This window comes from Lontra canadensis, unplaced genomic scaffold (genome assembly GCF_010015895.1).
Source record: "Lontra canadensis isolate GAN:19392208 unplaced genomic scaffold, GSC_riverotter_1.0 scaffold1, whole genome shotgun sequence".
NCBI classification, from domain to species: Eukaryota; Metazoa; Chordata; class Mammalia; order Carnivora; family Mustelidae; genus Lontra; species Lontra canadensis.
The window spans coordinates 44,317,337-44,335,658 of NW_022630995.1; positions in this window are offsets into that span (position 1 = coordinate 44,317,337).

Genomic DNA, 18,322 nt, shown 5'->3' on the forward strand with positions numbered 1-18,322 from the left:
AAAAAAAAAAAAAAAAAAAAAAAAAAAAAAACGACATTGCAATTTGTATTCTATGTGCATTGGAAAACATCATGAAATTGCTATGTATTTCTCAGCCAGATACTTCAAAGATGGCTCTATGTAAGAACCAATTGTGATTTATTGATGTTTGGACCCCATCATGGTGTTCATGATACAGTAGTGAGAAATGTTTCATACACATGAAACAATGAGGTTTGAGTGTTGAATCCACATGTGGTTTGGCTATCACTATTCATGAAAAAGAATGGATAGTTTGGGTTTTTGAGAAGTAGGCAATGGGTGTGATCATAAAGGATAACTTTGTATACCAACTAAAAGAAATGGTAGTGAGAACCATGTAGGAATTGTGCATACATAGTGCATCTTATGCTTAGCAAGGTGTTTATGGTATAAAAAATTAGGTGGTTGTAACAGTTCATGTTAGCTTTTGCCAATTTCTTCTTTTTCCTGAAAAATTAGCTTACATAATCTCAGCCTCTCTCTCTCTCTCTCTCAGTTAGATGTGGCCATATCACTGAGTTCTAACACATATGGTGTGAGCAAAAATAATGTGCCACAGTACCACTCCTAGTTCTAGCCAAAAATAAGCAAACACAAAAACAAAAATAATTTCACACACTATTTTCTATACTTTCTTGCTTTTTCTTGGCTAATGTGAATGCTAGTACTGATCTTGAAAGTCATGTACCCAAGATACTAGAATCCCAAAACTCTGTTCCCTGTAGGACTTTGTGCATCAGATTTCCTCCCTCTCCTTGGATACATCCTGGAATGTATTAAGTGAAAGACATATAACCTCTACCATAATTGAGCTGTAACACATGCATAGATCAATTCAAACAGCTAGCATCACCCTACTAATACATTGGTCTTAAAACAGGACCACCTTGTTTGTACTTCCTGAAGGTCATTACTGCAGGGAAGGTAATCCCAAGACTCAGTGCCTTTGGACCTTGTTTTCAATTAAATTATCCTTGTAAATTGTCCAGGAATGCAAATATTTTTGAAGTTGTCTATTTAATACCTTTTCTCTGTTTCTGACTCTCATCAAGGAGGGAGAAATCCATCCAATGAAGTTAGCCAAAGGAAAAATATTTTGTAATTAACCCTTCAGATTGACTTGCTGGTTGAATAGTAGTCTTTTTCTACCATGCCATGTTGAAATTATGGAATTTCTTTTTAATTTATTTTTTAAAGATATTTATTTATTTATTTATTTATTTAAAGATTTTGTTTATTCATTTGACAGACAGAGATCACAAGCAGGCAGAGAGGCAAGCAGAGAGAGAAGAAGGGAAGCAGGCTCCCCACTGAGCAGAGAGTCTGACATGGGGCTCAATTCCAGGACCCTGAGATCATGACCAAAGCTGAAGGCAGAGGCTTAATCCACTGAGCCACTTAGGCACACTGAAATTATGGAATCATCTTTGATATTTATTGTGTATATAGCAAAGTTTTTTTATGTATAAACTGGAGTCATTACCTGATGCTGTTTGATTTGTTAAAGCCTTTCTTCAACTGATGGATTTATATGGATGATGTTTTGGATGGTTAATTCCAATTGCTGTAGTATTTCATTACGTGAATATATTAGCAGTTGTTTGTTCATTTAATTGTTTATTGATCTTTGGATTTTTACAAATTTGTGATATTACATATGATGCATCAATAAACATTATTGTCCATGTTTTCGTGTAAACACGTAGGTATGATACTATTGAATACATACCTAGGGGTAGAATCTCTGTATCATAGGGTATGCTGTCATTCAGCTTTAGTATGTATTTTGAAAATTGTACCAATTTACTTCTCACTAACAGGGGGTTCCTCACTCCCTTTTCTCATCAATGACTATGATTTTCCATCTTTTCCATTTTTGCCTTCTGGTAAATGAACAGATGTCATAGTGGTTTCTATTTTGCATTTCCTTATGAAATATCTTTTGATCTGCTTTTGGCCATGTGGTTATCTTCTCTATGAAGGGTCTGTTCAAGTTGTTTGCCCATGTTTTTAAATTAAGTTATCTTCTTTATGTATTTGATGGGCAGACATTCATTATACATTCTGGATAAATGTCTTTTGTTCTAAATATGCATTGCAAATATCTCTTCCCACTCTGTGGGTTGCCTTTTTAATTCTCTCAGCAGTGTGTTTTGATGAATAGAAGTTATTAATTTTAATACAGTCAAATTTATTCAATTTTTCTGTTATGGTTAGTACCTTTTTGTGATATAATTTATTTAAATCTAATGACTCAATATTTATATATTTTATTAGGACAATTTTGGTCTAACTGTAGATAAAGTGAATTGAGGGATAAATTAACATCTCATAGGTTCTGCTTCCATTGTGTTCAACATCTAAGTTTTTCAATAGAAAAAAAAATTCACAAAACTGTCAAACTATATAATAAAATTCACTTTATTCTCTTTTTATCTTGAGAGACAAAATAGAAATCTTTAAAAGGCCTTCAAAAGAACACTTGATTATATATCAGGGAAATGGAATTTTCAACTTAAAAGTCTCTAACAATCTCTCTAAATATGTTTCTTTTGCTCCGAATGGAATAATAGTGTTCAGACCCTGCATATACAGATTTTGTCTTTTCTCATGAGACCTCTACTAATAAGCCATCAAAATAAAGGAGACACTTCTAAAAGAATAGATTATGGAGTTAGAAAAAAATGCAATTAATTTATTCATTTATTCTTGCAAGTATTTATTCATATATTAAACAAAATATCAATTTTCAGTTATGCCTGAATCATACTTCTAAGTGTCAGGTTAAATATACATGGAATTAGACCTTGGTGGACTCACTGTCTTGTTGGACAAAGTAAAATAATTAGATATGTTTATAGACCAAGAATATAAATATAATTCTAAATGTGTGAGTAAAATGAAAAGGAATTAGAGAATATTTACTCTCTGCCTGAAAGAGTTGAAGAAGACTTAATGATAAAAGTCAACATTCAGCTGGCAAGGTCTTGAAGGATGATTAGGAGTTTAGGCAAAGAAAGGAAATGAGGGGCATTTAGTGCAGAAGAATGGTATGCACAAAATTGCATAATGATAAAGGCCCTGTCGAATCAAGAAATAGTGCTGTTGTTTAAAATTTCCAGATTGTACATTGTAAGAAGTTGGGATTGGGGAAAGTAAGAAAGCAAATTATAAAGAGTTTAGAGATTATTCTCTGAGTAAAGGAAATCCAGAGCTTTTTGTTTTGTTTTGTTTTCTTAGTAGTATTGGGACTTGATCAGATGTAATTATTAGAAAGATTAATAGGGACAAAAAGAGTTTGCAGGAGTTGATTACTCTGAACATGGAGGATTGGCTCTAGACGTTTAGGTATGAATAATATAATTATTAAATAATCAAATTATATTATGCATATTTTTACAGAGGACTTATCAAAAGTAAAGCTTGAATTAATCTGAGAAATGTTTTATAGAATCTCTAGAATATGCAAAACATCAGCTAAGAAATTATCTGATATCCCTCCATTAAGGCCTTATTTTCTTTTGACTAATAAAATAATTTTGGCTGTCTTCCATACTCATTGAGTGACCCTTTAGGGCTTAAAATACAATTATAGAGATATCTTTCAAGTAAGATATTAAAAATAACTAGTGAGAGAATGTTTTTGCAAGGTAATAATCAATATCCCTTTATTGAAAATTTTTTGTGTCTGCTGCCTATGTTAGTACTTACTGAATAATTGTTCTTGTATGAATCCTTATTTTGCCACAACTAATGTGATTCAGATCTTAGTACATATTAAGAGTGAAAAGGAACTTGTAACAATGTTGTATTCTACTTTCCTTTTTTCCTTCATACACCACTTGATTAAATAAAGATTTTAAAAAAGTAAAATCAACACAGCTAATTCAATTTTGCTTTTTAGATAATGTCCTGATAGTATTCTATAATAAATCCAACCTATTTGTGCTCTTCTGCACATTCCTTTCCTTGGTCAAGTATATGAAATTGTTAAGTGCTTGAAAAAGTTCAGTTTTAACTAAAACTTACTCATAGATGTGATAAAACAGCTATTACACATCCATATACTTATACATATCCATATGTTTATCCATGTGGAGATATATATCTTGAGAGAGAGAAAAAGAGAGAGAACAATCACTTATTCAGTATTTATGGCTTGGTGGTATGCGTTGGTTTACCTAGTATTTATTTGTTATTGACTAGTTGTACAATATTAAATCATGAAAAACCTGTATACTAAATTCATTGTCAGTATAATAGGGTCATTATACCTGTTCCAACCATGTCATAGGGTTTGATGAATATTTGAATCAGATAGAATAGGATTTGGAAAACCAAAATTTTCTATAAAGATGGAAAGTTACATGTATGTACAAGGATCATGAAAGATTCATCTCTGTGGAGATAAATTAATTGAATAATTCTGATGAATAAGCAAATGGATATTTTTACTTTATATTTGTCTATGTTCAAGTTTTCCCATGATTATATCTGTAGTATATTGAATGTGACAAAACTTTCTGATCTCAAAATCAAAAAGTCAAAAAATAAAGATGACCAAATTTGTTAGAATATTTGTTCTTTTAATTAAGCTTTAATCTGAATAAATTCTCTCAGTTTCAAGTGACAAATATAACTCTAATTTAAATTGAATGATACATTAGTTTCCACTATCAGAATATATAATATTTGAAAACTAAGCATGGTTAAATGAGGTTGGCCCTAAAAGCTCCAATAATGAGTCAATATTAATCAATATTTAGTTTCTCTCCTTGTGTGCTTTTTTTTTTTTTTTTAATCCTCTGGCATCTCTGGTTACATATGAACATCTATATTGTCTTCAGTGAAAAGAATTTGGCAAGGAAATCCGTCTTTTCTGAGATATCCAGGAAGGCTTTTGTTGGCCTCACTTTGTTTGAGCCCATTATTAAACCAATCACTGTGGTCACAACAATACAGTATCTTGTTTAGAAAAATCTAATGTATGTGCTTCCCCCAAACCCAGGAGTGGAGTGGATCTTACCAGAACTGCATGGACTAGACAGGGGTATGGGTGATGAATCAAAGTGACATCAAGCACACAAATACACATACACATTACAAAAAGATAAGTACATGATAAAGAAGAATATAGAGAAAATAGAGCAGCATAATCTCCAGAATTCTAGAATCTCAGGTTTTACAATTAAAAGCTCCTCCTTTCTGCCACCATATTAATCAGGGTTCTTAAGAGGAAAAGAACCAATAGGTTGTATATCTACCTTATGTATGTATGTATGTATCTATCTATTATCCATCATCAAGAGATAGAAGAAATTGGCTCATGAGACTGTGAAGCCTGATCACAGCTCAGAATCTGCAGAGTAGATGGGCAGGGTGGAAACCCAGGGAAGAGTTGCAGTGGAGAAGGAGAGAGTCTCCTAGCAGAGTTCCATCTTTCTTAAGGGAGGTCAGTCTTTTTCTAAAGCATTCAACTCATTGAAAGAGGTTCAGAGGCATTATGGAGAACAATCCGTTTACTCACAGTCTACTGATTTACATGTTAATCCCATTCAAAATACAGTTTCACAGAAACATCTAGAATAGTGTTTTACCAATTATTTGGATACTGTGGCCTACCAAGTTGACACATAAAATAAACAGTTATAGCCACTAATTAGCTTTGTACCTTATAAGGAAAATTTATCACTTAGCTTCAGTCTCATTTCCTATATAACAGACTTGAAACAATCTACTTGCAGGACTATTAGGAAAATTACACATAACAAAATGTCCCGTTTATAAAATGCTTGACACAGACTAAATATCCAATAAACTGTTGCAATTATTACATTTTAATTTAAATAGTGTTATTTTTATTAGATAATCTAATGCCATAAATTTTTATGGGCACTAGGTAATTAGGAAATCTGTACATTTACAGATTTTATTTTTCTATGGTCTTTATTCTAAGACAGAATCTTGCGGGGGGGATTGGTGACAAAGGCACAAAGTAATAGAATGTGTGGATCAACTCCAATGGTCATTTTTTTTTTTAACTCCAATGGTCATTGTGAAAAGACCATTTAAAGTACATTCCCTAGAGGCACCCAAGTGGCTCAGTAAGTTAAGCATCCGCCTCCTGATTTTAGCTCAGTTCATGATCTCAAAGTTGTGAGATCGAGCCCCACATTGAGCTCTGTGATAAGCATGAAGCTCGCTTAAGATTCTCTCTCTCCGTCTCCCTCTGCCTCCCCTCTTTAAAAAACTAGATAAAGTACATTTGTAGTGTTATCTATGATCATAGACTATGAACTGACAACAGCAGAATTTACTAGCATTAGCATTTAAGAAAATGAACAATGTGGGTGCCTGGGTGGCTCGGTTAGTTAAGCATCTGCCTTCAGCTCAGGTCATAATACCAGGGTCCTGGGATTGAGTCTTGTGTCAGGCTCCCTGCTCATGTGAGGAGCCTGCTTCTCCCTTTCCCTCTGCCCCTCCTTCCTCACCCCCTGCCCATGCTCGTCTGCTCTCTCTCTCATCTCTTTCAAATAAATAAATAAGTAAAATTTAAAAAAAGAAAATGAACAATGAAATAAAAATTAGTTAAGGAGAAAGGAAAAAAATATAAAAACTGATAAAAATGGCAACTATGAAATGTGTTGATTATAATGAGAAAGGCAATAAATTATTCAAAGGAAATAACAGAAAATTATTTAAAATTAATAATAATGTCATAATTTATTTAATTGGTTAATATTTTCTAGCCTTCTATGACAATGTTTTCTTTATAGTCCATATATTCAGTTTGCAAAAATTTATCAACTACTTTATTTTTAACATGCAATCTTCAAAAATTCAAAGATTAAGCAACAAAGCATCATGCCTTCAAGTGCTGACATCACTCTGATAAACACAACTTGTTTGATAAGGTTAAAACTTGTGAAGCAACACATAAACGACTCACCATGTTTTTCTTTACATGACCAGACAGGCAAACTTTCTATAAGTTACTGCAAACTGCAAACTATTGGCTATCTTTCCCTCTTAGCACAGCCAGAGGCAGGATAATAAAAGGAGGGAACACTAAAGACATTTCTGTCCTGAGGCAGTTTTAGGCCATCATGGCTAAAGACCACATTTTCCTGAAGCCCCAAGGAAAGAATTTTTGCAAAAACATCCCTTCCAGACATAATTTGGTACGAATTTCCAGGCCCTACATGTTACAAAATATTTTCTTCTTCAAGGAAAATAGATATGCTCCTTTTGTGAAATTTGGCTACTTAATTTTCAGTATTTGAAAACATCTGAAGTCTTTGCAAACAGTAGAAATTAGCCACACAGGAAGTTTTGTGCATCAGCTTTTACACTTGTTCGTTATCAGGAACAGTTCATTCCAACAAGAGTTCTTGAACATTTATTCGGCATGACTCTACTACTTCTGCTTTGACTTCTCTCTTTGCTGAAGGAGGAATCCCCCCACCTGGCCGCCCTCGCACCCCAGAGTTGTGAGGACGGCCAACAGCAGTATGCCTGGCCAACACTGCACAGACAAGACCAACGGTGTTTATTTATCACGTACACTCACAGGCCAGGGACGGAGGACGCTGAAGGACACAAAAGACAACATGAACGTTTCCATCAGAGACAGCAAATGACTGGAGGCTGTAGAAGGCAGACTTTGTAGTGCCAAGAGGTTGAGGTAGCTCCTAGTTTCCACACAGGACAAGATTAACTTTTTAAAATAATTCTACAGACTGGCAGGGAACTGAAGCCTAGACTTAGCAATAAGCTAGAACTGTACCTGATAAGAAGGGCTGTTTGGCTGAGGGAATTTATCCTTGGGGATTAGGATGGAGAAGGGAACTTGCACTTATGCCCTTCAAAGCCTTCCCAGTTTCATCTGATGTCAAAGCAGCAGGTAATACTAGGTCTTTATTTTAGGTTCTAAGCCACAGCTTCAAGGTCGACCTCTTTCTTTTTTATTAATTTGTATTCCATGGCAAGTATTATCAAAAGGTATCATTTTTAAATCATATGTGTAATGTTGACATTTCACACTGTCTACCTTCAGCTGAATGGAGGCTGCAATCATGTTTGTCTAACCTGTTAATAAAATGTATTCATTTGATAGTTTTAGTTGGCACATATTCTTTCCAGTTAGCTGCACTCACCATGTTTCTCTAAAAGGAAATGCTGTGCCTGTTTTCTTCATGGGGTGCTCTCTGAATGTGTTTGAATTTGGGACTCTTAGTACCACTTACAATCTTTGAACTCCCACAGCCGATTTCTCAGCATCCATCCATCCATCCATCTATCTATCAATCATCTATCATTTATCTATCATCTATCAAAACAACAGAAAAAAATCACCAAAGTTATTTTTACAATGGCTCAAGTTTCTTAGAGATATTTCCCAAATAATTAGACAGGAAATGCATAGAACACAGTAGTATTTCTTAAATGCATAGAATGACATGCAGCATAATTTTATGAGGCCCTCTGTCTTTTCAAAATCTGCCTAGTTTATGTGCCTGTTATTCTTACGTGCCATTTCCCAAACAAGTGATCACTGAGCTATTGTTCAAAATTCTTCAGGACCAACCCTGAAGGAATTAACCAGCAAGACTGAACTTCCTGATATCCGTAGTGGTGGTAGGGAGTGGGGGGGACACAAAGAAATCTTGCATACTTTTTAGAAGAAGAAGAAAAAATACTGGGTTCACTTAAAAGTTAATAATGAGGGTAGCTTTTCAAGTTCAATAATTATTTTAATTAGTTCTTATTATGAACGAATTTTTATGCTCTCATAGATAATTGAGGGACATAAAGGCACTCACATTCTTGGGAGAGTCAAAGGTAAGAAAAAGAAGAAAGAAGGAAAGAGAAAGAGACAAAACAAAGACTAAAAGCAAAGAGTAATATTGTAAAAAATAAAGAAGTATAAGAAGGCACAGAATGAATGAGGTTTTGATACCTTTTCCCTGTTCTATCACTGAGAAGTTAAATGAAAATCTTTCACATGCAAATGTGACTTTGTTCCCATCACTTTATATCATAAATTAAATCTTGAGGTTATGTAAGGTTTCCTTTTTTTCTGGGAATACATTCGAAAGTCACTTCTAAGCTGTCGTACAATATTTTGTGAATTCTAGGGTGCTCATTTTTCGTACTTAACATCTATGAAATTCAGGACATGTGGCATTCACAACCATCCAGGCAGTGGTGGCAGATGTGGTTGTCATTGGCAAAGCAGGTGTTTACAAAACAAGACTTGCAGAGTGGGTTCTATCAGTTTGGATGAATCCTGAAGAAAATGGTGGAAAGATTCATTTAAGAAATGAGACTTCATAGATGCTTTGATAGCACAGATGATGCTGTGGGGAAAAAGCTCTAACACTGGCCACTGTGGGATTTCAGATGAGTCAGAAATAACAAACTAAGTGAGTACATGTTTTTGGAATACATCAAGTATTTATTTTACATGTGCTCCAGTTTGATATATGATAAAAACATATATCAACATGAATCTGAAAAAGTATGTTTAATAAACAGAAAATAGAAATTCAAAAAGACAATAAAACATCATGTAATGTTTTAATTGCCAGTGTTTAATTACATTCTTTATTATACCTAAAATACCTAAAATTTAAAATCTAAAATAATGGTGAATCACAAAATCAATTTTTTCTTATATTTAAGAAATATATTTATATATTTATATTATTTCTTATATAAAAGCTGGTTCTTTGAACCTTCCCTTTTAACTACCAACCTTTTTGCAGGTCAAGAGTAAAATGGTCAGATCACATGGATGACTAGAGAATGATAAGAAAAATCTATCAAGTTTTTGAAACATATATTTTTCATACTGTGAGTCACAGACATTGATAAGACATTTTCAGAATACCTGTACTTAATGTATATTGTTTAAAACAAAAATTTAACTGCATAAATTTAAAAATCAAATTGTCTTTATTCAATGATTCACAAATCAGGCAGCATAATATCCAGCATGTAGGAAGGAACTCTGAGGAGCTCTACAAGATGGAAGGCTTTTATCAGCAGAAGGGTGCAGAAAAAGGAAGTATCTAACAAAGAATGGATGTTTCAGGGAAGGCCACCTTCCTCTGGGCAAAGGGTGAAAGTGTAGCAGGAAGATTACTTCACCAGTGCTGATCACATCATGTAGATTGACTGGTTAAAGGTAACATCACCCAGACAAGTTGAAACTGCAGTTGGATTAGGTATTAAGTCATGGTTTGCTGATGTGGATTTAGTACAAGTGACTCCATTTTTTATCTATTGTCTCTTTGTTTCTTTGATAGTATGTAGAAATTTTTTAAGGATTTATTTATTTTAAAGAGAGAGAGAGAGAGAGGAAAAAGAGTAGGCAGAAGGAGAGGGAGAGGAAAATGTAAGCAGATTCTGTGCTGAGCACAGAGCCAACAAGGGGCTCAATCTCCTGACTTTGAGATAAGACCTGAGCCAAAACCAAGAGTCAGATGCTTAACTAACTGGGCCACCAGTACCATTGTACAAATTTTTCTTATTAATGCTCTGGGGAAAATGCACGTTTTAAATGTTTGCAAATGAGTAGACAAGTGTTGCACTCTTTCTTTGTGTCTTTGTTTCTTTCTGTCTTTCCTTAAGTGAACATGTCTTGTTTTCTGACTAGTTTTTGTTTGTTTATTTTAGCTGTTTTGTTTTGCACTCAAGATGTGTTTTGGTTCATCGCTGATAGCTTAAGGAATGGTTGAAACACCAATGATTATAATGACAAAAATATATTCTTAATATTTCTAACATATTCTCCAAATCACAACCCATAAATAAAAGAATTTCTGAGGTTTGCTTTTGTTATAAACAATGTAAAATCTACACCCTTAACCCTTGAGACCTTTTCTTCCCCTCTAAGACTGGAAGAAATGTCTGAATCCTTGGAGTTTTAGTTTTTCAAATAAAATTAACATGGCTTGGAAAATGAAAAGAAAAACATGCCAAGAAAAAAAAGATACTTACCTCCAGGAAAACAAAATTCTCTTTTTCTCTACTGCCCATATATCTTTAAAGCAATAATCCAAAGAAATTAAAGCAATAATCCAAAGAAATATTTTTCCATGATGAGAAATAAATGTCAAAATTTTGCAGATATGAAAACCATGTGTAAGGGATTCTGAAAGACTCGAGAAATTTCCTCTGAAGACTTCACCTTCACAAGATCTTGGGCCCTGTAGCAATTTCTCCTCCATGCCTCTTGCACATTTACCCACCACCCCAACTCTTTCTCTTTACCACTCTTGATAAATACTGCTCAAATGGTGGCTACTAATCTTCAAGAACAATTCTTCTCTTCCCATTCTTGGAACCAGGTGAGCATTAAGAGAAAACTCTTGCTAAAACACCATATTACCTCTCCTTCCTCAAATCTGAGCTCTTCTTCAGAGACTTTTCACACCCAGCATTTGCCAATAAAGACTTAATGCTAATGGTGTTCTAGTTGATTTTCTTCCACACTTGTTATTTTAATTATCAACTAATGCAAAGTTTACCATTTAAATTTAAATTTAAATGAATTTAGAGATGATAATGAGTATAAAGCATTGAGGCCAGAGAATGGCACTTAGTAATCATGATTATGAGCATGATTGAATAAACTGTACTCTGTAGGGTGTCAAACAGGAAGTAATTTTTTGCTCTTTCTTATGGCTGCCTTATTTCTCTTGCTGACCACCTTCTTCCATCTTAATGTTATCCAACAGTTTACCACAGCTACTAATTTGGGAAATGAAAGGGTAAGCACTGCTTTGGTCAACTGTTCCATCCCAGGGACTCCCAAAGGAACTGGACAAATTAAATACTAGCTCCTGCCTGGGTTTGTCACCCCTGCTGCTCAACAACTCCGATAAACTCATCTCAAGAGAAGCCAATAACTCAAAAAAAAGAAGATTCGGAAAAGAGAAAGGGAGAAATTGATTCTGGGTGTTGGTAGCCAGAAGGGTGGCAAGCTCAAGCCTCACCAACAGACCTTTCTCCACTAAGATGGACACCTATCGTTTTATGGAGAAAGGTTAGGGAGTGGGTACATGCAAGAGAGCAGTCAGAGAGTGCGTGATCACAGCTGGGGGATGATATGTGTTCAGCCAATGATCATAGGCATTGCTATCAGGGCTATTTCCGTCTGGTGGTTGGCTATTCTGGTCATTGCCAATGCCTCAAGAAAACGGGATAAGAAATGGCCATTGGGTCTGTAGTTGAACCAGAGGGCTTGTTGATACCAGTCCATTCAACTCCACTCCTACTCCTCCAAACTCTGACATGTTTGGAACTTTTCTGATTTCTCTTTGATAATTAAAACAAAAACAAAAAAGCAAACAAGCAAGCAAGCAAACAAACAAACAAACCTTCTTTGCCAGGTACAATTTTCAGTCCAATGAAGTATAAACACTTCAAAATCTATCCTTATACTTAACCTTCTTGTAGTTTGAGCCAAACTCAGCCTGAACAATCTATAGTTAAGAAGAAAGCAAAGTTAGCTCCTCCCATTCTCTTTTTCTCAATTCACTTGTTCTTTCTCTCACATAGCTGCTGTTTGAAGTAAATCCTGAGCAAGAGTTGAGTAAAGGGGAAAGAAATAAGAGACAGAAACATTCTTACTGGACTGCTACAGTTGTCATCTGTATTTGATCAATACTAAATACCCATTTTCTTTCAAGGGGAGTTTGTATAACACACACACACACACACACACACACACACACACTCAGTGCTGGGGATTTCTTTCCCATGGCCCCTTTGGCACTGGGAATAACATCTTACCTGATACCTTAAACTTTCAGCTATGTATCAATTGCTCCACTTCAGGTTGCTTTCTGGTGAGGTCACAAAGAATCATAAATCTGTCTTAGATGGGATTTCTTTCTTTTCTTCCCAAAGTATCCCACCATAAATTATGTCATGTATTTGTTACTTGTCCTGGCATAATCTTTAAAGTGTGACTTTTCCCTAATGCAATATTGTCTGTTTTACTCTGTTGTATCTGGCTGAGTTAGGTAGTCTACTTGGTTGAAACTTTTTCTTGGCATATACCAAATGCCAGTCTGTTTTCTCAAATTGTACAAAGGGCTCAACAATGCACTTCAGTGCTTATAAAAAAAAAATACTATCAGTTTCTTCAACCTTCTGGTGAGTAGTCAACTTTACTTAGGTAGCCTAGGTTTAGGTAAAGCGTATTGCTAACAAAAGCCGTTTTATATAATCTTTAGCCTGGTTTTCATAGATATTAATTCAAGCATCTGGTTTTAGGACGTGGGAGTACTTGGCGGCTACTGAATTATTCTGATTTTTGCAGGACACTGAGGAAAATACAAAACATCAGAATGCCCTGATTTAGCTTATCTATCTACCTGTCTCTATAGTGATGTGCGTGTGTGTGTGTGTGTGTGTGCGTGTGTGTATGTGTCAAGGTGGAAAGGAAAGAAGGAGGAGGAAGAGAAAGAGGAAGAGAATAAGAATGAAGAGGAAGGAGCAGTAGGAAAAGGGAGGGAGTAATAAGGACAAGGAGCAGAAATAGGAAAAAAAGTAATGATGATGATTTTACAGGTTCCTGATAATGAATGCACTTCAATCCCTCCTCACTTAGAATTTTATTATTTTCTTAAGAAACTTGGAAAATATTTGTCACAGTGCAAATCAAGCAAAAATTACATTAGAAAAATCAGTCTTCACAGGGGTGAGCTGATCAAAGAATCATCCAGTTACACTGCTAATGGAACCTGGAAAAATGACAAAATTAGCAACTCAAATCTCCTGACAGCTCCCCCACCTCAAGATTCAAGATATTTTCGTTTATTTTGCTCTACTATGAGTTCCTGCTGGGGACATTCTTCAACTAGGAATTTGAAATTTCACACTCAAACAAAAGGAAGATACAGGATGTCAGTTAACAATGTTAACTAGTTAATGGGAAGTCTGTAGGCTCTAGAAGGAAAAGCCACCTGCCATGTGGGCAAGAGGTCAGTAATGGAGCTAAATAATGAGCAGAACAGATTATTACTGCAGTACCAAAACCTTCTTCACAACTGATCAGTAGGAATTATTCATACAAAGTCATCATAAAGCCTGTAGGGATAATGCATAATTTTTGAAGAAAAGAATATGTGTCCCAGACTACTACCAATAGAGTATTAGTAACTATGAGCTTTTCATAGCATTTGGTACTGAGGATGTTCAAAATAAATAAGATCTGTAATATGACCTCTAGGGATTATAGTAAAAGTGAGGTAAAGAATTAACATAATGTAGTAATTAATAGATTCTTTTAATAGTATTTTTGTTGCTGTTGTTTTGTTTGTTAAGCGTTGGTTTTGTATTAGTAGCTCTTTTAAGTTTGGTGTGCCATGTGGCTAGTCTGTTTATGTTTTTTCTTCTGTAAAATGTAGATAATAAGAGTAACTTCTGTATAGTGTTTGTGTGTGTGTCAATCCACTAAATGAAAATATATAATCATCTAGCTTTTTCTTAGAATTGTTCAGTAAATGTAAATTCTTGCTAATTTGTTGATAGTATTGTCACTGTTACCATCCCATAATGGTTTTATGTGGTGATGAACTATATCCACTTCTGGGATAACAAAAATAAAATGAAGAAGAAACCAGAACAGTGGGGTTCAACACAGAAATATATGCTGCTTTTCTTGATTTGGTATCTAACCAGACCAAGAGAAAAGAAAAAGAAAAAGAAAAAGAAAAAGAAAAAGAAGAGAAGAGAAGAGAAGAGAAGAGAGAAGGGAAGGGAAGGGAGGAAAGGAAAGAAAAGGAAAGGGGAAAAGAAAAAAAAAGAAAAGAAAAGAAAAGAAAAGAGAAGAGAAGAGAAGAGAAGAGAAGAAAAGAAGAGTAAAGAAAGGAAACTTTCTGTACCTGTGTGTGCCCACTGACGCCTATTTGTTAAATTAATTTTAAGAGAATTAAAAAATACTAACATATTTCCTCCATTTTCTGACGTCTACTGAAATACTAGTCCCAATGAACATCTTGCTAAAAGCTGGGAATAGAATTATACAGCGCCAATTTATTTCTGATTTTATTCCATATCAACCGATGTGAGAATAAAATCATGCTCAAATTAACAAGCTTATCTGATTGCATCCAGACTGCATAGAACATGGACACCATTTGCTTTTATTTTAACTTCCAGGGAGTGAAGAAAAAGGAAGAATTTCACCAGAATGGTAATCTCTAGGACTTCTCCAGATTATTTCACACACAAGGACATCTTAGGTAACACTACTGTTAACATTGGCTAATCTGATGAATCCTGGAATCCTTTACTGCAAAAATTCCTTGAGTATAATGCGATTTAACCTTGCAAAAATTGTCTTTCAAGACACTGTATCACATTTCTAAGCACTTGCCTTAACATCTACTTTGAGAAGAGCTTAGAACTTGCATTATATTATACATTTTTCAGTATTAGATTTTTATCTATATTATCATTGTACTAAATTCAAATAATAAAGTGCATTTACACAAGAAAATACTTTGGATTGAGTGATAAGAAGATAAGTCCATGCACATTTACTTTTCTTTTTAAATTAAACATTTTAGTGTCTCCTAGTATGTATCAAAACTTGATGAGTCATCCTAATGGTTTCACATTTTATGCACCTTGACCAATACTCAGCTGACATAGGTGATTAGCTTACTTGAGGAATATGAATAACAATGCTCTGTGGAACTAAAAAAGGTGAACAAAAAGTGTATTTCTTATAAATAAATTACTTAGTTATGTATTATTTATGTTACACAAATTTAAACAATGTATAATACATGAGGAGAAATTTACTATATTTGGAGCAAAAATAACTGAATAGTCTCTCAGGACCTTTATTAATATTTCAATATCAGTATTATTCTGTTGTATAATTGATTTTTGGAGAATATTTTGCATATGTTTTCTGAAATCTAATGACTGAAGCTCAAAGCCATTAGAGTATACATGAGTTTGATATCCCCTCTTTTGGGGACAAGCTTCAATCTAAAGCCAAGGTGAGAGCTATTGCCAACCTAGGAGAAAGTTCCAACAACATTGATAATGAACCCCTTTCAGAATCTCTCTGCCCAGGTTTATTTCCTTTACCTCATGTTCATGACCAAATGTATGAATAAAGACAAGGATCACAGCCTGCTAATAACCCTTGTATTCCAAAGCTCAGGACATTTTCACTTTGTCCCCCCCACACCACAGCCTTGGGGTGGGGGAAGGAGAAGAAGAGCCAATTTCAATTTCTTGTACACAAAATTCTTGGATTAATTTTATGGCAAAAATGAGACATATTTTCAATGATGTGGCTTTGATCAATAACCTGGGACATTGAATTTATAAACAACCCCAAGAAACTTTGTGTTCCCTTAAATCAATATTTTGATTTCCATTTTGAAAAAGCACTGATTGGGCTCCAAAGTTTTGTAAAGTGAAGCTGAAATGCTTTATATGTGAAAAGGAGTTTAATAAATACCCTTGACAAGAATGTCTAGGGACAATAATTTGTTGGACTTATAATATATGAGAGACACTATACTAGGTTTTTAACAGACATAAAAGGAAAAATATGTATACACTCTCAACAAGATAGAAATAATACAAAATATTAGAAAAGTCTTATGAATTGGAAAATTATTATAGATATTCATTGTTCCTGTGTTGTCTCTGAGAATCCTCAGGACAAACCTATAAGATACATATTTCTATTATTGTCATTATTATTAATAATAGTTTTATTGCTGTAATACTTTTATGGACAATTGGGAAATCTGAGACAGAGCAACAAAGGCTCTTCACTTGAGATTTGTATATAGGCGATCTTGTTTCAGAAGCTACTTATCTATCTACTGTGCAATGTGACTTTTCATATCATAGTGACATAAGGAAGAAGAAGGCACTCCATTTTGGAAAAGCTCCATCTCTGCCATTTTTCTGTTAGGCCCATTTATTTATGTTCCCTCTTTTGCCTCTGAATAAGTCAAAGAACCTATGTATCCACATCAACCCAAATGTGTTCCAGGAATGAACCTCAGCTGACACTGGCCTCAAAACTCCATGTTTGGTAACTTATGGAACAACACTTATTAGTATTCACTTGACACTCACCTGTGATTGGATCATACCCTCGATTTCTGGAGGAACACATACCCTAGACTCTTTATGAATATTAACACCTAGCCCCAAACAAATGAGAGACTCATTCTCTTTTCCTTTCCTAATCTCCAAGACACTTCATCTGCTATTCTGTCTGTCACTCATTCTGTTCAGTAAATTCTGTTTTCACTTTCCCTAGCTTGTGTTTGATTTCACTCTCGCACGAAACCTAGGACCTTCTTGGCGGGTCCTGTGACACCCTCTCCTGAGTCCTTGGACCCAGTCTGCCTATATCAATAACATTACTGTCTTATTTGACAGATGCAATAACTGTTTTCAAAATTTAAGATATCAGTTCAGTATCACAAAATAGTATGTAAATGGATGAAGAACTGAGATCCAACTTTATTCTATTCCACTAACCATACTTTACTTCATGGGCGTAAGTGGAAAGACACTGGAGATAAGGCAGACTACTATTCTAATATGTACTAAAGTTTTAAGTCTTAAAATTATAAATCCAATTATCTAATTTCAAAATAATTATATCAGTCTGAAGAATTTTTTTTTCAGAGAAAGTTCTTACCATTTCTAAAATCACACCATTCAGATTGCTGCCTTCTTTGTGTACTTGTAAGCTTATGTCTGAAAATAGTTGCTTGTATTATGATATTTCTCAATCTAGAGTACAAAATAAACTCACAAAACAGTATGGATTGAAGACCTAAATACACCGGAGAGTAGCAAACAATCTTATTATAATTTGTTATGGATTTTGAAGAACAGTTGTTTATAGAAAACTCCCAGATTATAGCCTTTCTTTTCTTACGTCCTTCTAGCATTATTCATTTATTGATTCATATATTCAATGAATATTTATTGACCACCTAAAGGCTAAGGCTTCAGTTAGTTTTTAGAAAGTCAGAAATAGGCATTAACCATACAGAAATTCCATTTCTGCAGGAGATATAAAAAATAAATCATTTTATGGGTGGTTAAAGAAGTAGGGTGATGTCAAGTTTAGAACCACAGAATTTAATGGAGCATAGACAAAGACCTGACCCCAGATATGGGGGCAGAAAGGGAATTTCCAATAGCAGAAAAAGCAAATGTGAAAAATTGAAAGTTCACAAAAGCATACTATACATAATTATTTAAGGCTGGAGAAAAGAAGTAGTGATAT